Genomic DNA, 19,756 nt, shown 5'->3' with positions numbered 1-19,756 from the left:
TGGTTTGCGGCTGCTTTGCTGCGTCAAGACCTAGACAGATTGCTATCATCGAAGGAAAAATGATTTCCCAAGTTTATCAAGACATTTTGCAGGAGAACTTAAAGGAATACTATCAATTGAAATAACTTTTTTTTTAATACTCTATATTAGTGTACACATTACCACTAGTGCTAGGGGCGCTTTATTTATTCGCCCAGGTCTCTCTGTCGCTATCCTTGCTTAAAAATTCATTTCTCACACAGCTCATAGTAGTTTGGGTCACCCTGAGCTGCTTGGTTACTCTGTCACACAGCTCACAAATATATTTCACTGTGTCACTCACAGCATGCAGGAGACATGAGGAGAAATAGGCTGATATGAGGTGGTAACAGGTAACTAAATTAGCTGTAATATTGCTGGAATATAACTAGCTATAACAATAGTCTGTGTTTACACTCAGACTGGCTGCCTGCTTGAGGTGATTCACTCCAGGCTGCATCCACTTTACAAGCTGCTGAGAGGGGCAGACCACTGTCTACAATTAGCATTATTTATATCTTTATCAGTCAAGAGAAGCAAAGATAAAAAACACACATTGCTATAATCATTAACCCCATACCACCATATCAATAAGATTCTTTCAGCAAGGTGATAATTAAACTATAAACTGAGGAGTTGATAGCAACTTCCCTGTGCAGACACATGGTCTAGCCCTCTGGGAGCTCAGTATAAAGCCCAATCTACACGATACGATTCTTTATACGTTTCGATTACGATTCTATTTACGATCCGATTAAATCTGTCATGTCCGATCAGAATTCGATTCGATTCAATTCGATTTGTCATTGTTTTGCAATGGCAAATTGAATCGAATCCTGATCGGACATGTTGGATTTAATCAGATCGTAAATAGAATCGTAATCGAATCGTTTAAAGAATCGTATCGTGTAGATTGGGCTTTAGATACATTTTGTATCCAACACTGACGCCAAAACTGACGGAGGATTTTACAGCTGAGAGGAACAGCTGTGTGAGGAATCAAATTGCTCCTAATACTTGTCCTAATGTGTGCTACAACATACAGCATTTAAAAATAAATGCATACATCGATAGTATTCCTTTAAGGCCATCTGTTCACCAGCTGAAGCTCAGCAGAAGATGGGTGTTGCAACAGGACAACGGCCCAAAGCACAGAAGTAAATCAACAACAGAATGGCTTAAACAGAAGAAAATACGCCTTCTGGAGTGGCCCATAGTGCTCACCTCAACCTGACTGAGATTCTATGGCATGACCTCAAGAAAGCGATTTACACCAGACATCCCAAGAATATTACTGAACTGAAACCGTTCTGTAAAGAGGAATGGTCAAAAATTATTCCTGACCGCTGTGCACATCTGATCTCCAACTACAAGAAATGTTTGATTCAAGTTATTACTGCCAAAGGAGGTTCAACCAGTTATTCAATCCATGGGTTCACATATCTTTTCCAACTGCACAGTGAATGTGGTGTGTTCAATAAAAACATGGAAACATGGAAATATTTGTTTGGTATTAGTTTAAAGGATACCAGAGTTGAAAGTCTTTGGTAAAAATGTAAAATGCAGTGCTTAGGGGTTAAAAGTCGATATTTACCGTGCCTCTCGTTCCTCGCAGTTGGCCACCAGTCTTCTCCTATACCTTCCGGTGTATTGGCGACTTAGCTGACCTTTATTATTATTATTATTATTTAGTATTTATATAGCACCGACATCTTCCGCAGCGCTGTACAGAGTATATTGTCTTGTCACTAACTGTCCCTCAGAGGGGCTCACAATCTAATCCTTACCATAGTCATATGTCTAGTGTAGTGTATGTATTGTAGTCTAGGGCCAATTTTGGGGAAACCAATTGACCTTTCTGTATGTTTTTTGGAGATGTGGGAGGAAACCGAAGTACCCGGAGGAAACCCACACAGACACGGGGAAAACATACAAACTCCTTGCAGATGTTGACCTGGCTGGGATTTTGCAAGGTATGAGCGCTAATCACTATGCCACCGTGTACGAATTAACCGGCCCAGATTAACCCAGATAGTCTTTGCTTCTGCCCGGAGCATAATTACAGGCAGAAGTACGCACACTCCCCCCGCCTCCTCCATCCTAGCATCTGCGCTCCACTGAAAAGCAAGCATCAGCTGCTAAGTGATTAGCATCTGACACTTGCTTTTCAGTTGAGCTCAGACGCTAGGACAGGCGGCTGTCTGCAGGGAACAAGAGGAGTAGTAAGTATTGACTTTTAACCCCCTAAGCACTGCATCTTACATTTTTACCAGAGACTTTCGGCTCTGGTATCCTTTAAGCAGACTGTGATTGTCTATAGTTGTGACTTAGATGGATATGAGATCAAATTTTATGACCAATTTGTGCAGAAATCCATATAATTCCAAAGGGTTCCCATACTTTTTATTACTACTGTATGCACTCAGCAAACAATATTACATAAAAATATATACTAAAAACACGATGAGGCTGATTCACATAGCTTTTCTGTGGAATTATCTCAACTTTCTTAACTTTAAATATTCCATAATATTTACGGTAAACTCAAATACTCAGACACTTCACATTGCTTCACTGGGTTTTTCATAGATTTCTGACAGTTGATCACTTTGTGCAAATTAGGAAAATAATGATCCACTGTCATAGTTCTGTGCAGCTGATTACGCATATAAGAAGATCAAAGTACATGGTAGTTGAGAGTGGAGTAGAATTTCATATTAATGATAGCGTTTTAACAAAGATATGCAGTACCAACTAATAAAAGTAATTATGCACCCAGCAAACATACAAATATATTTATATAAAACCATATAACTTTATTTGTAAACCATATTACATAAAAATATATACTAAAAACACTATGGTGCTGTTTTTCATAGCTTTTCTGTTGAATTTTCTCAACTTTCTTATTAAAGCGGTATCGTCACCATAAAAATCAAATTTCAACAGCAACTGGTCTGAGTGTATTAAGTGATAAAGATGCTAATCCTGCATTCAAAACTTGCAAAACTTTTTCTGCTGTTATGGTTTGGAGTTATCACATACCGTAGGAGCACTGGCCCTTTAATAGCCATTGCCATTCAGTTGCATGCTGGGGGTTCTTTTTATCTATAATATATTCCTCCTTTTCCGTTTATTTCCCTGCCTAGCTGCTTATCAGAAACACCCTCTGATCACTTGTGTTTGCAAGCAAAAAAAAAGACGCAGTTCCTAGTATACACCTCAGTGGGAGTGTCTGAAGACTCTGAGAGGAGAGCAGCTAATGAATACACAATGAGCAAGAGAAGGGAGGGGGAAAACAAGAGTCAGGGAGGATATGATGTCAGCATTAGCCTGGCAAAATGGCCACTGCCTAGAATAGGATTTTCTGCCTTTCCTTTATAAAATTCACAGGAATCATTACATGGATAGCACAATACATCTGTTATGTAAGTAGAACTAGTATTTATCTACTTATATACAATGGGATGCAAAAGTTTGGGCAACCTTGTAATTTATCATGATTTTTCTGTATAAATTGTTGGTTGTTACAATAAAAAATGTCAGTTAAATATATCATATAGGAGACACACACAGTGATATTTGAGAAGTGAAATGAAGTTTATTGGATTTACAGAAAGTGTGCAATAATTGTTTAAATAAAATTAGGCAGGTGCATAAATGTGGGCACCACAAAAAAGAAATGAAATCAATATTTAGTAGATCCTCCTTTTGCAGAAATTACAACCTCTAAACGCTTCCCGTAGGTTCCAATGAGAGACTGGATTCTGGTTGAAGGTATTTTGGACCATTCCTCTTTACAAAATATCTCAAGTTCATTCAGGTTTGATGGCTTCCGAATATGGACAGCTCTCTTTAACTCACACCACAGATTTTCAATTATATTCAGGTCTGGGGACTGAGATGGCCATTCCAGAATGTTGTACTTTTTCCTCTGCATGAATGCCTTAGTGGATTTTGAGCAGTGTTTAGGGTCGTTGTCTTGTTGAAAGATCCAGCCGCGGTGCAGCTTCAAGCTTTGTCACTGATTCCTGGACATTGGTCTCGAGAATCTGAGTGAAATCCATGCATCCCTCAACTTTGACAAGATTCCCAGTCCCTGCACGGGCCACACAGCCCCACAGCATGATGGAACCACCCCCATATTTTACTGTAGGTAGCAGGTGTTTTTCTTGGAATGCTGTGTTGTTTTTCCTCCATGCAAAATGCCCCTTGTTATGCCCAAATAACGCAATTTTAGTTTCATCAGTCCACAGCACCTTATTCCAAAAAGAAGCTGGCTTGTCCAAATGTGCTTTAGCATACCTCAAGTGGCTCTGTTTGTGCTGTGGGTGGAGAAAAGGCTTCCTCTGCACCATTCTCGCATACAGCATCTCCTGTGTAAAGTGTGCCAAATGGTTGAACGATGCACAGTGACTCCATCTGCAGCAAGATGATGTTTTAGGTCTTTGGTTCTGGTCTGTGGGTTGACCCTGACTATTCTCGCCATTCGTCGCTTCTGTCTATGCAAGATTTTTCTTGGTCTGCCACTTCGACCCTTAACTTGAACTGAGCCTGTGGTCTTCCATTTCCTCAATATGTTCCTAACTGTGGAAACAGACAGCTGAAATCTCTGAGACAGCTTTCTGTATTCTTCCTCCTAAACCATGATGGTGAACAATCTTTGTCTTCAGGTTATTTGAGAGATGTTTTGAGACCCCCATGTTGCTACTCTTCAGAGAAAATTAAAAAAAGAGGGAATCTCACAATTGACCCCATTAAATACTCTTTCTTATAATTGGATTCACCTGTGTATGTAGGTCAGGTGTCACTGAGCTTACCAAGCCAATTTGAGTTCCAATAATTAGTTCTAAAGGTTTTGAAAACAATAAAATGACAACAGTGTCTAAATTTATGCACCTGCCTAATTTTATTTAAACAATTATTGCATACTTTCTGTAAATCCAATAAACTTCATTTCACTTCTCAAATATCACTGTCAGTTAAATATGATATATTTAACTGACATTTTTTATCGTAACAACCAACAATTTATATGGGAAAATCATGACGATTAACAAGGTTGCCCAAACTTTCGCATCCCACTGTATGTGTTTTTTATTTCTAGTTTAGCATCAGTGTCGCTTGTTCTTTAACTCACAACTTATCACTCCTTAAATGACTTAACTTATGACTGCGCAGACAGGGAAATCAGTATGACCTCGCCCCCGCTCAATGATGTACTAACTGCTGGACAGGAAGTACTGTACATCAAATGAATTTCCCTGATCTGTGCATGCTTGCCACACTGATATCATGACAGACTATAAAGATTATTCGCAGTGCCACTGACTCCCCTGGAGTCGATCGCCGTTTGGTGCCTCCACACCACTCCCCAACATGCTGCAGGTTCTGCATTGGATGGACCTTTTCCGTCACATCGCACCACGGGTACTGTGGGCTGTCTCATATAGATAAATGCCCACTGTGATGAGCTGCGGTTGGGGAGGGGGGTACGACGATGTGGCGCTGTTGGTGTGTTAGGACCCTAAAAAAAATCTGCCAGAACTATCATTTATTTAAAGGAAACCTGAGACGACGTAAAAAGAAAATGTATAGCTCCTTAGCTACGCCACTGCTACCTGTCCTAAATGGGGGGTCATCTAGCTACCTATACTATAAATGAGGGGGGGGTCATCTGGCTATCTGTACTATACATGAGGGGGGTCATCTGGCCACCTGTACAATAAATGAAGGGGGGTCATCTGGCTACCTATACTAAAGGGGGATTAATTTGGCTACCTATAATAAGGAGGGGGGGGGGGGTAATCTGGCTACCTAATTGCTGCCACATTGTGTCTATTTTGTGGGCAAACACTGTGCATCATGTGCAGGGGGCAAACACTGCGCTAGCGCATGCACAGTAGTGTGCGGCTTGCTGAAAAAGACCTTTCATGGAATCCCCCCTTGCAAAAACCTGGGTTTGCCCTCGATAGTGTACTGGTTAGGGTTCGAATCCTGGCTAGGGTCAGTACCTATTCAGTAAGGAGTTCATTGCAAGACTTCCTAAAACTTTCCTAACACTGCAGGGTGACCTCTTGAGTGCGCCATTAGTGGCTTCAGCTAGAGTGCTTTGAGTCCAACAGGAGAAAAGCGCTATACAAATGTTCTGATTATTATTATTATCTGAATTGCTGATGATGTGATACCAGTGCTGTCTGTGTTTACTTTAATAGTTAATACAATTTGAGTTTGGTGATACAGTATTGTCTTTTAAGTTAATGCTGCCATCTTCTGGTAACAATGTACAATTACACATTACTGTTTTAGCATACAGACAATTGATGCTAAAGAGGTGAATTAACAACACTACTTTAATATACACTATGGGGCATAATTAAAAAAAAATATATAATAATATAAATATATATATATATATATATATATATATATATATATATATATACAGGTCCTTCTAAAAAAATTAGCATAGTGTGATAAAGTTCATTATTTTCTGTAATGCACTGATAAACATTAGACTTTCATATATTTGCATACAGCTCATGAAAACCCAACATTCCTATCTCAAAAAAGTAGCATATCATTAAAAGGTTCTCTAAACGAGCTATTAACCTAATCATCTGAATCAACTAATTAACTCTAAACACCTGCAAAAGATTCCTGAGGCTTTTAAAAACTCCCAGCCTGGTTCATTGCTCAAAACCGCAATCATGGGTAAGACTGCCGACCTGACTGCCTTCCAGAAGGCCATCATTGACACCCTCGAGCAAGAGGGTAAGACACAGAAAGAAATTTCTGAACGAATAGGCTGTTCCCGGAGTGCTGTATCAAGGCACCTCAGTGGGAAGTCTGTGGGAAGGAAAAAGTGTGGCAGAAAACGCTGCACAACGAGAAGAGGTGACGGGACCCTGAGGAAGATTGTGGAGAAGGACCGATTCCAGACCTTGGGGGACCTGCGGAAGCAGTGGACTGAGTCTGGAGTAGAAACATCCAGAGCCACCGTGTACAGGCGTGTGCAGGAAATGGGCTACAGGTGCCGCATTCCCCAGGTCAAGCCACTTTTGAACCAGAAACAAACGGCAGAAGCGCCTGACCTTGGCTACAGAGAAGCAGCACTGGATTGTTGCTCAGTGGTCCAAAGTACTTTTTTTCGGATGAAAGCAACTTTGCATGTCATTCGGAAATCAAGGTGCTAGAGTCTGGAGGAAGACTGGGGAGAGGGAAATGCCAAAATGCCTGAAGTCCAGTGTCAAGTACCCACAGTCAGTTGGTCCACTGTGTTTTATCAAGGGCAGGGTCAATGCAGCTAGCTATCAGGAGATTTTGGAGCACTTCATTCTTCCATCTGCCGAAAAGCTTTATGGAGATGAAGATTTCATTTTTCAGCACGACCTGGCACCTGCTCACAGTGCCAAAACCACTGGTAAATGGTTTACTGACCATGGTATTACTGTGCTCAATTGGCCTGCCAACTCTCCTGACCTGAACCCCACAGAGAATCTGTGGGATATTGTGAAGAGAAAGTTGAGAGACGCAAGACCCAACACTCTGGATGAGCTTAAGGCCGCTATCGAAGCATCCTGGGCCTCCGTAACCCCTGAGCAGTGCCACAGGCTGATTGCCTCCAGGCCACGCCACATTGAAGCAGTCATTTCTGCAAAAGGATTCCCGACCAAGTATTGAGTGCATAACTGAACATAATTATTTGAAGGTTGACTTTTTTTGTTTTAAAAACACTTGTCTTTTATTGGTCGGATGAAATATGCTAATTTTTTGAGATAGGAATTTTGGGTTTTCATGAGCTGTATGCCAAAATCATCAATATTAAAACAATAAAATGCTTGAACTACTTCAATTGTGTGTAATGAATCTAAAATGTATGAAAGTCTAATGTTTATCAGTACATTACACAAAATAATGAACTTTATCACAATATGCTAATTTTTGAGAAGAACCTGTATATTGAATAGAAATCATACAAAGCCTTTTTAAGGGAATTTGTCTGCAACTATGCGTTTTGATTCTGCGGTGAGCCACGACGCATGCAGTGCAGTCAATTAACTACTGATGTCCCTGCGGATCATGACACATTACCATAATCGTGTTTGAAAACACGAATGTGGTGAAGGGGCCTTAATGATGTGCACTTTTGTGCCAATCGACATATTTATAAAGAAATGCTAAGCCTGGTATAATTTAGTATAATATCTTTACACATGCCAGACAGCATTCAACACTTTGAAAACCGAGAATTTAATAGGCTGTAAAGAAAGATGGTGGTGTCTGAGTCAAACTAAAACTTAAAGAGGAACTTCAACCCAATCAGTAGCTGATACCCACTTTACCACGAATAAAATGTTTACATTCTCTCAAACAGACCATCAGGGGACTCTGTGTGGCTGATATCGTGGAAAAAACCCTCGGTACTGACATCACACTGTGCTGACATCACACTGTGGAAGCCTTGGTGCATTGTGGGAAAGAACAGCTGTTTCGAACTGCCAAAAAGCAGCAGCTCCTTCCACAGACCTCACCTTCCAGCAGTAATGTGAAATGTGATACATTTCAGAATGTACGCCAGGGAGAGGAAAGATTTTACAATGGGCAAACACTGACTAAATCCTTTATAAATAGTTACTGTAAAACGTAAGCACTTTTTTCATTACATTATTTTCACTGCAGTTCCTCTTTAAGTCATCTTTCATACATCAGAGAGAGTTTCTAGGTGCAGTGCAAGTTAGTGGCTACCACTGCATATTTGGCAGTGAAGCTACAACTGTGAATGCATATCAGTTACTCCATTCAAATGACTAGAATTTCTCATTGGAACGCTATAGAGTTATTACAGAAGGTGAGCAAAGTAGTGATCACCTTTGTTTAGAATCAGGACAGCCCTTTAGAAAACAAGATCTCTTTAAAGTGGACCTGAACTCTTGCACAGGACAGAAGGAAAACAAAGAGAAATACATCCAGTATGTATTCAGTGAGTTTAGTCTGTCTATCTTTCCCCCTCATCTGTGACTAATCACGAGCGTAATTTGATCTCTAACTATTTCAGCTGGCTGATTCGGCATAGCAGCTAATAGGGGATGTTAACCCGATGTGTGCTTCCATGAAAGCAGGAAGTATACACACTGCAAATTTACTGCAGAATTTGCATCAGCTGAAACAAATGTTTTTCTTTAAAGTCTATTATGCTGTTGCTTATCTTATAGAGCAGAAAGGAAGATCTGAGTTCCGGTCCGCTTTTAAGGGCAAAACTGATTTTAAAAAGTGGAGAAGGAAGATTTATTGATCCGAATAGGTCTATATGTACAAATTATGTATATAACATAGGTACAGACTAACCAACAATTTCATGGTGAGCCAGACAATGGTCCAAAAAGCCCCCTAACTAAAATGCATGGAAAACAAAAGTTTGCTTTCCTAAAACCGAAAGCATTTGCCTGAATTATCGCAAATACTTTCTGTTTTAAGAAAGCAAACTTTTGTTTTCCATGTATATATCATAACAATAGGTATTCTGAAGCAACACAATATAACTTGTTCTATGTATGAAAGCTACTAAGGAAATGTCAACTTCCTCAACCAAGCACTACTTATCTTGAAGTAAAAAATTAACTATTTTTTGCCAAGAACAAAACAGTAAGCACCAAATAATTTAGATAGCACTTGTTGCCATGTGCAGAGAATATTCACATTTCTGTGCCCCCTCCCCAATTGAAAAAAAAAACCAAACAAACAAAAAAAAAAAACCTGTTGCTCAATGCTGAGTAAGGGCCCGTTTCCACTAGGGCGGTTTCGCCGGCGATTCTGCAGAGTTTCCCCGCACATCATTCGCACGGGGAAACTCTGCCATAGGGGATGACGGCGCCGCGGCGGAATCGCTTGCGGGAGCGATTTGCCCGGAACCCCCCGCAGATTTCGCCACGGAGGCTGCGAATCCCATAGCCGTGCATGGCACGGCTCATGGGATTCGCCTGCGATCCCTCCCACCGGCTCAGTGCGGTGTGCGTCTGCGAGACGCACGCCGCACTAGTGGAGACGAGCCCTAAACCAGATATTTAATAAAAGTCACCAAATATATATAGTTACAAAATTAAACCTGTAAGAAAAAAGGGCCACTGGGTGGTTCTTAACTCAGGAGGGGGAAGCCTCTGGATCCTAATAAGGCTTCCCTCATCCTCCTCACCCAAGTCATTCCAGCACTGGTTCCCCTACAGCAACACTGACCATAATATTTATTTTTGGCAGTGCGCGCAGGAGCACTAGCAGGCGGCTTCTCGCTCGGACGCCAGCAAAAATAGTCGAGCCTGCCTGCACAGTAGAGTGGATTTTTCCTCCAGAGGCTAATGGCAAATATGTTCCGAAACCGCTGTGCACAAACTCGCAGGGGCGTTGTGCCGCTCCCCCCCAATATTTAGCTAACCTCCATCATGGTGAGCCCGGGAGGTTGGGGGGGCCCTCTCCTATACGTAATGCAGCGCAGCAGTGGAGCTTTGTGCATTAACTCCTTCCGGCGGTGGGACAGGTTCTCCTCACTCCTCTTCAGTGTACAAGCACCATGTCGCCCTAAAAACGCTTGTGCAATGATTCCCTATGAGAAAGTTCACATCTGAGCGGTTCGTTTCCAATCCGCTCAGCAAAGCGGTGCCTGCACCATTTTTGAGGCGATTTTGCCTCAATGGAAAGTATAGGAAGAACGCCAAACGCTCACAAAATTGCTTTATGTAGTGATTGCGTACACATTTTTAAGAGTAAATACATTGTATTTATTCTTTTCCGGTTTAAAGAGTTCACTTCCTGACTTGCGTCAAGGAGTCAATTTAAAAAATCGCTCTAAAAAAGGGCTTAGAAAAGCACTTAAAAAAATAAAATAAAACTTGCTTGCGTTTGCAATTTCAGTTTTAGATGTGAACAAGGCCTGACACTGTTAAAGAAACAACAAGCCTTTTCAGTGCTGCTGAGTAGATTTGTAGTCTGGAGGTCCACTTTAAAAACTTGCAGAGGGAGAAAGAAGGTGAGACAACTTTGTGGAGTCAGATCTGGAAGTTTGCGCAGAATACTGGGATACACAGGGCCGGATTTACCATAATGTACTGTAGGCACGTGTCTACAGGCGCCTGATGACGGAAAGGCGGCTCATTCCCTTCCCCCGGTGCCTCCCTCCCTCCTTCCCGAGCAGAGTGTAAATGAGAGGTGACTCACCCAGCTCTACCGACGAGATCTCCCTTTTGTCGGAGGCACCACTAGTTATTTAAAGAGAACCCGAGGTGTGTTTAAAGAATGTTATCTGCATACAGAGGCTGGATCTGCCTATACAGCCCAGCCTCTGTTGCTATCCCAAACCCCACTAAGGTCCCCCTGCACTCTGCAATCCCTCATAAATCACAGCCGTGCTGTGAGGCTGTGTTTACATCTGTAGTGTCAGTCTCAGCTGCTCCCCCACCTCCTGCATAGCTCCGGTCCCTGCCCCCGTCCCTTCCCTCCAATCAGCAGGGAGGGAAGGGATGCAGGCGGGGACTGGAGTTCTGCAGGAGGCGGGGAGAGCAGCAGACTGACACTATAGAGATAAACACAGCCAGCTCTGACAAGCGGTTTGTCAGCAGCATGGCTGTGATTTATGAGGGATTGCAGAGTGCAGGGGGACCTTAGGGGGGTTTGGGTTAGTAACAGAGGCTGGGCTGTATAGGCAGATCCAGCCTCTGTAGCGCAGATAATATTCTTCAAACCCATCTCGGGTTCTCTTTAATACTGACGGTACCTCTGGCTACCTAATGCTCCTGTAGCTACCTATGACAGGCAAGGGAAGTAAGGGGGAAGTGACAGCTGTGAGAGCCAGCACACTTGTGGTGCAGTGCGACAGGGGCATTGTAAGTTCATGGAGGGTGAAGTCTAGGGCGCCAGGACCAGGGCTGTGGAGTCGGTACAACACTCCAACCCCCGACTCCTCAGTTTATGAAATCACCGACTCCAACTCTGACTCCGGGTACCCAAAATTGCTCCGACTCCACAGCCCTGGCCAGGACATCTGTGCCTATGGGCTCCTGTGATGTAAATCCAGGCCTGGGGATACATCGAGCAGATGGTGGGACTTTATGGTGTTATGTGCTTAATGATGCCAGGGTACTAAGAAAGCTGAATCCTTTCTACCAGGAGCAGACATCCAGAAACAGACACAGGTTGAGATCGGGGTTGGGGAGACGGCAGAGCCCTTAATCAGCGCTTCTAAATCTGTGCAGCTGTCGGTCTCACTTCCTTTCTGCAATTCTGCATTATAATTTGTCATGCAGAAGCTACTGTACACACTAGATCCCGGGACCACTTGCCGAAACGTTGCTCTAGCATGCAACTAGTTTAAAGCGGACCTGAACTCATAACTTAATCTCAGCTCTAAACGATAAGTAACAGCATAACAACCATTAAAGAGAAACATTTATTTGTTACAGCTGATGCAAACCCTGCAATAAATCCCAGCAGTGTCTACTTCCTGCTTTCATGGAAGCAAACATATTTTACCTGTGTTTACCTATTAGCTCTCTGCTGTAGCAGTCAGTTGCCATGGCTAAGGGATCAAATTACAACTTGTGCTAAGTCCGCAGATGGGTGGGAACTACCCAGGCTAAACTCTCTAAATACATACAGGGTGCATTTCTATGTTTTCCTTCTGTCCAGTGAAAGACTTTTATACAGTCAGCTCCTTTCCATATCAACCTGGAGTTGACTTTACCTACCTTTTCATTGGAAAGTGATTATCATACATTGGATGTTGGGAAAAGCATAAAAGCATATCTGTTTCTTTCAGAACATCAGATCCGGGGGGCGAGTCGGGCATGAACACGGGTGGACGACTTCCACCTACTTTTTCCGGAGAGTGGACATCGTCCAACCTAGCATGGAAACAGTGAAAGGTTGGCAGCGCAGTGGAGGAGTAGTGGACACAGTGGCAGGGAAGGGGGGATGTCCCCCCCCTTCCCTCACCTTGGGGCTCCTCCTCCCTCGCTCTTTCCTCCAGAACTAAACATTTGCGTCGGCTGGCAGCGGACATCAATGGCCGCGTTCCAAGCGCCGGGAGAAGTTCTGCATGCCGCTGCTCTGGTAAGTCCCTGCCCGCTGCTGCAAATGTTTAGTTCTGGAGGGGAGAGCGAGCAAGGGAGGGGGAGCCCCAAGGTGAGGGAAGGGGGGAGGGAGACGTCCCCCCTTCCCCGCCGCTGTGCCCACTACTCCTCCACTGCGCTGCCTAACCTCCTTCTGGGGACACCTGGCTACATATACTGGGGACACCTATAGACCTGGCTATACTGGGGCAGCTATACACCTGGCTACATGTACTAGGGAAACCTATAGACCTGGCTATACTGGGGGCAGCTATACACCTGGCTACATATACTGGGGACACCTATACACCTGGCTATACTGGGGACATTATACACCTGGCTATGCTGGGGACATCTATACACCTGGCTACATATACTGGGGACACCTATAGACCTGGCTATACTGGGGGCAGCTATACACCTGGCTACATATACTGGGGACACCTATACACCTGGCTATACTGGGGACATTATACACCTGGCTATGCTGGGGACACCTATACACCTGGCTACATATACTGGGCACACCTATAGACCTGGCTATACTGGGGGCAGCTATACACCTGGCTACATATACTGGGGACACCTATAGACCTGGCTAACTATTCTGGGGACATTATACACCTGGCTACCTATTTTGGGGACAACTATACGCTTGGCTACTTATACTGGGGACACCTTTAGACCTGGCTAACTATTCTGGGGACATTATACACCTGGCTACCTATTTTGGGGACAACTATACGCTTGGCTACTTATACTGGGGACACCTTTAGACCTGGCTAACTATTCTGGGCTATTTTGGTGGAACTGCTGTCAGATCTGTATTTTTAAGGAACCGCTGCTGCCAGATTATGTGTTTTTGGTGAAATGCTAACAGATTACATCTATTTTTGGGGATGCACTACGGCAGAACTCAAACTTCCCCGACACACTTTCTACACCACTGCTAAGGTCATGTATATCTGGCACCACCCATGGCCACGCCCACATTCTGCAGTGTGGCCACGCCCATTTTTGGCACACAGCAGGGGGTCTTGAGGTGAGTCCACTCACCTCTTTTCTTGGGACTAGACCCCTAATCAGATTACTTGTTCATTAATATTCAAGGGCCTAGGAAAGGTCAACCTGTATTCGAGGACTGATTTTCATTTAATTTATAGGAGATTTGTCCTATCAGGTTCAGGGGGTGGAGCTGAACCCAGGAGTATGCCACCATTAGCTGATGCAGGAAAGGAAAATTACGGAAGGTGAGTATTCAGTTTTCCTGTATTTCCGCCTGATAGAAGGGCTGCCATTGCTCCAGCCCTGCCCCTTCTCATGTTCCTCTTAATGCAGTGGGAGTGAGCTCCATGCTGACTGTATTGATGTCAGAGGAAAGAATCAGGGTCGGTGCAATAACACAAGGATCGGGAGTTGCTATCAGTGAGTAGGGTCGTTATGCTGTTATGGAAAGATCGGCTCGTTTAATAGAGAGTTCAACGCCGTCACTGATATAGCAGCCTTGTGTGGTAGTAACGGCAGACCGTGCTGTGTTATTGTAATGCTTTTAGCTATTTACTCTGTTAAATGAGGCTTCTTTGTTTTACACAGGGAAGGGGTAGGACGAGTCCCTTCCCTCTAATCAGCTTACAGAGGCGGGGAGGGAAGGGACGCAGGTAGGGAGCGGCGCTAAAGAGGAGGCGGGGGAGCAGTGGAACGTAACAGTTTGCATGTAAACATCCTGCGTTCGACATGCTGCGTGTCACTAGCACGGCGGTTTGATTTATGGGGGGGGGGGTCTGGGGGAACAGTATAGTAACAGAGGCTGGTGATTATATGCAGAATCAGCCTCTGTGTGCTAATAGGATTCTTAAAACCCACCTCGGGTTCTCTTTAAGTGGTCAAATGCCACAAAATAAAAATGTTATTTTATTTATTAAGGCCCCGTTCACATTACAAACGCGGACGGCCATGCGTGCGAATGCAACGCATGCGAATGCACGCCATCCGCGTTTGTATGCGTTGCGTGGCTGATCCCATCACTGAAAAGTGAATGGGACAGCCGCGCGTTTTTTCAAAAAATGCGTGCAGCATGCGTTCCCGGACCGTACAGGTCCAGAACGCATGCAGCGTGAACATCAGACAGTGCACTCTATGCACTGTCTGATGTCGTGCATGTCGGCCTCCCGCACATGTTTCCAAAACGCGGCTGGAAACGCGTGCAGTGTGAACGGGGCCTTATTGTATTTATAAAGCGCCAACATATTACGCAGCGCTGCAAAAATATTAAGTAGTCACACACCTTCAGATAAAATAATTAAGTAGCCAGGTGCCTTACAATAAACAAAATAAATAGCCAGATGCATCAAAATAAAATAATTTAGTAACCAAATGGGCCCTGTATACATAAATTAAGAAGCCATGTTTTCCAGAAAACAGAATTAAGTAGCAATGTCAGGGCCCCCAACCGCCCCGATTTCGTCGGGACGGTCCCAGCCGCTGGGGAGAGAGGGAAGAAAAAAACTGATCGAGGCACCAGCACGGGATACGGTATGCGGCATGGATGGCTGCCACCATTAAAATTCTCCCTCCTAATATGCCCCCCAGTGTCCCTTTCCCGCCACAGAGTAAAATGGGCAGCGAAGCAGGCTGTGAATCTTACCACTCCCTCTCCATGCGTATCGGGATCTCATCTAGTCTTCTCGCTTCCTATGACGTCACAGGAAGCAGGAAGAGTAAAAGACCAGATGGGATCCCGGTACGCAGCGGAGAGGCAATGGTAAGAGTTACAGCCCGCTTCGCTGCCCATTTTACTCTGTGGGGAGAAAGGGACACTGGGGGGCATATTAGGAGGGAGGCAGGGCGAAGTTTAATGGCGGCGGCCATCCATGCCGCATACCGTATCCCGGGCTGGTGCCTCGATCGTTTCCCCCCCCCCTCTCTCGGCCTACCCTCACCCTCCTCCCCACCCACTGGCACCCTCACGCGCCTCCCCTTTAGTTGGTGGGCGTGACTAGGAGGTTGGGGGTGTGGCCTAAGTGTCCTGGTTTCCAGCTTTTAAATGTTGGGAGGTATGCAATGTGCCCATATATACCAATATTAGGTAGGGAGGGCTGGATGCTTTGCTGGGTGCCTGCAATGCTGGGCAGCATTAAAACATGCAGGGCCTGAGGCAAGTGTCATATGAAGGGTCTAGAGCCTATTTATAGTTGCCTCCAGTATAGGTAGCCAGCTACAGGTGTCCCCAGTACAGGTAGTTAGCCATAGGTGCTCCTAGTATAGGTAGCAAGGTGTCCCCTATAGCCTGGAAGGGGGAGCAGCAGGCACAGTGCAGCAGGGAGGGGGGCAGTCACCCCCTCCTCTCACCTGAGGCCAACCCTTCCACGTCCCCCCCCAGGGCCGGGCGGAGGCAGAGAGGCTCCAGCCTCAGGGCGCAGTGCCGGAGGGGGAGCAAAACTCCCTCAGCTATCATTCCCCTATTGTGTTTGAAGCAGAGAGAAAAAGAAAAGAGGATACATGGCAGTGACTGCAAGCCACATAACTAAAGATTAGGCTGTTGGTTGGTGGTGTTTGTTGGTGGCCTCTTACTCTAATATACGGTGACCATACGTCCCGCTTTACCCGGGACGCGTCCCGCCTTCGGGGGGCGCTGTCCCAGGCTGCATGAGGTCCCGGGAAACGTCCCGCTTTCAGCAACGGGACGTCCCGGCCTCGGGACTCTGGCCACCGTACAATGAACTAGCCGCAGCGTCTACTCCAGCCTGCAATGTTCTCCTCCGGCAGGCACAGGCAGAGCAGGGCTACGGGAAGATGGCGTCCGGAGGCGGAGCCCTGTATTGGAGACTATTTGTCTCCAGTACAGGGCTCCGCCTCCGGACGCCCTGCTCTGCCTGTGAGAGGCTGAGCGGGAGATTGAACATCGTCCAGGCCAGGGGGAGCTGCACCTGAGGCCGGCTGCGTGAGGGGACGTTTTCTGCCAGGTGAGTAAATGCCTTTTCTTGCAGGTGAAGTGTTTGGCCGCATTGCGTGTATTTTGTACTGACATGTTTGCCCGCAGTGCGTTTATCTTGTACTGACATATTTGGTCGCATTGCGTGTATTTTGTACTGACATGTTTGCCCGCAGTGCGTTTATTATGTACTGACATGTTTGGCCGCATTGCGTGTATATTGTACTGACATGTTTGCCCGCAGTGCGTTTATCTTGTACTGACATGTTTCCCCGCAGTGCGTTTATCTTGTACTGACATGTTTGCCCGCAGTGCGTTTATCTTGTACTGACATGTTTGCCCGCAGTGCGTTTATCTTGTACTGACATGTTTGCCCGCAGTGCGTTTATCTTGTACTGACATGTTTGCCCGCAGTGCGTTTATCTTGTACTGACATGTTTGCCCGCAGTGCGTTTATCTTGTACTGACATGTTTGCCCGCAGTGCGTTTATCTTGTACTGACATGTTTGCCCGCAGTGCGTTATCTTGTACTGACATGTTTTCCCGCAGTGCGTTTATCTTGTACTGACATGTTTGCCCGCAGTGCGTTTATTTTGTACTGACATGTTTGCCCGCAGTGCGTTCATTTTGTACTGACATGTTTGCCCGCATTGCGTTTATTTTGTACTGACATGTTTGCCCCCATTGCGTTTATTTTATGCTGACATGTTGCCCGCAATGCGATTATTTTGTGCTGAAATGTTGCCCATTGCGTTTATTTTGTGGTGTCTGGGGTAACTGTTGCTGCATTTATTATTTAATGGTCATAGTTGGCTGTGTTTGCTGCTTTGGGGTTATGGCATACTATTAAATAGCATCACACAGTTTCTGCACACCTATGATGTGAATCCACGTTTGACCACATCACGGCGTAAACACTGCTTTCTTATGCCTCGCTGTTGCATCATTCTGTTAGCTCCGCCCATAGAATGTCATGACCATGCCCATTTTCGCGCGCGCTGCAGACACCAAATATTTCGGCGCGGCGCCCCCCCATATTTTTCGGCTGCGGCGCCCCCCCCCCCCCAATTCACCCCGTCCCAGGTTGAGCCTACAAAAATCTGGTCACTCTATAGAAAAACAAAAGTTTGCTTTCCTAAAACAGAAAGAATTTGCGATAATTCAGGTTGGAGTGAGCTCGAGATGTCTCCCAGGCACCACTGCTGAATATATGCAAATTAACCATTGTACCCTTAGAAGCTAAACACACCTCCAGAACTGCTGGAATGCAATGATGTGTCAGCTTGTTAATATGTACAGAGCCATAATAATCCAACATGCATACAGACTGTTTCAGATTGTTTGATCCTCATCAGTGCATGGCATGGATTAATTTGGCTCTATGGAGTAGGGCTTGTAAATCCGAGAGGCACAGACTAACCAGCAAGCTCATGGTGACCCAGAACTCATTGGGGTGTGTAAGGGACTACAATGGTCCTAAAAGCCCCCTTACTAAGATGTTAAGAAAAACAAAAGTTTGCTTTCCTATCTAATAGCAATCAGTGTGACGGCTGTGGGGTGGTAGGGATGGGGGGGGGGTGCACACTTTGGTGTCAGCCTTGGGTGTTGGGAGTAACTTGTCCCAGATCTGCTCCCCCCTCCACACCAGAATGTGGCGCAGGCTGCCACAGTGAGCAGGCAAGGACTTACTACTTCCTGATTTCAGCTCCGCCTGCCGCTGCTCCTGTCTGGTCTTCTCTATCCAATCACGCTCTCAAAGGAAGCACAGTGAGAGCGTGATTGGACAACAAAGAAGACCAGCCAGAAGCAGCGGCACATAGAACTGACATCAGGAATAGTAAGTGTTACCTACTCGCTGCGGCTGCCTGCGCTACATTCTGGTCTGGAGTGGGGAGCGTAAAAGGGGGGCAGGTGAGGTGGGGAGGCTGCCGCCCTCCCCGCCGCTCTGTGTCTGCCGCTGCCCCTCCTTGCTGCGGCGTACTCCCTCCTGTTCTTGGCCAGATCTGCAGTGCTCCGGGGGCACTGACGTAACGTGACGTCACTAAAATTAAAACCCAGTCCGACCCTGACTGAGGGTATTCTGGTGCTGGGCGTAACGAGGGGAACGCTCTGTGTTACTATAGCGTGTTACTATAGCAATGCCAAGCAACCTCTGCTGCGACTTTTTATGACGTATGTGGGCGTTCCGGTGCTCTCTTGCTGGACTTCACAGACTACCTAGATAAGATATGCTACAAAAAATCCATAACAGGCCAATACTGTACAATAAACAGTTAACACAGAGAACTGTGTATATACTATTTATCTACTATGTGATTATAAAAAATACTGCTGCTAGCTGCTAAGCTGTTCTTTTTAGGAACAATTGCTACTATGGTCATTTAATCATTATACAGTATTTTCTGATGTATGTGCTGTACATGGGGTACCTTTGCTAGAAATCATGATGTATATAAAAACCGGTACTTATCCGTTAGCCGGGCGCATCCTCTAGGTGGCGACAAAACTCCACCAGAGTTACATCTTTCCCTACTATCCATGTCGGCCTGGAGGGGGAATAGTAATTAGCGCCACCTGCCGGATGCGCCCGGCTAACGGATAAGTACCTAAAAACCATATTCCAGAAATCATTTTAATTGTAGTTTCTAGAAATCATGATGTATATAAATACCATATTCCAGAAATAATTTTAGTTGTGGATAATGTGATG

General features: G+C 45.1%; 1 protein-coding gene across 6 annotated transcripts in view; it reads left to right on the top strand.

The window, feature by feature from the left end:
* Positions 1–1,925: 1,925 nt before the first annotated feature.
* The window catches only part of TBC1D32 (TBC1 domain family member 32), a 478,427-nt gene continuing 460,596 nt past the window's right edge, over positions 1,926–19,756 (top strand). For 3 of the 6 annotated variants that reach the window (XM_068231380.1, XM_068231375.1, XM_068231383.1), the window contains exon 1: positions 18,801–18,883. The gene's annotated coding sequence lies outside the window, so the exon portion shown is untranslated. Of the gene's footprint in view, positions 1,992–14,287; positions 14,366–14,460; positions 14,541–18,800; positions 18,884–19,756 lie in introns of those variants that run through there. The other 3 variants (XM_068231378.1, XM_068231377.1, XM_068231379.1) reach the window with 3 other exon arrangements.

This window comes from Hyperolius riggenbachi, chromosome 4 (assembly GCF_040937935.1).
Source record: "Hyperolius riggenbachi isolate aHypRig1 chromosome 4, aHypRig1.pri, whole genome shotgun sequence".
NCBI classification, from domain to species: domain Eukaryota; kingdom Metazoa; phylum Chordata; class Amphibia; order Anura; family Hyperoliidae; genus Hyperolius; species Hyperolius riggenbachi.
The sequence above is the reverse complement of the archived record's forward strand: the minus strand, read 5'-3'. Positions and strand labels throughout refer to the sequence as shown.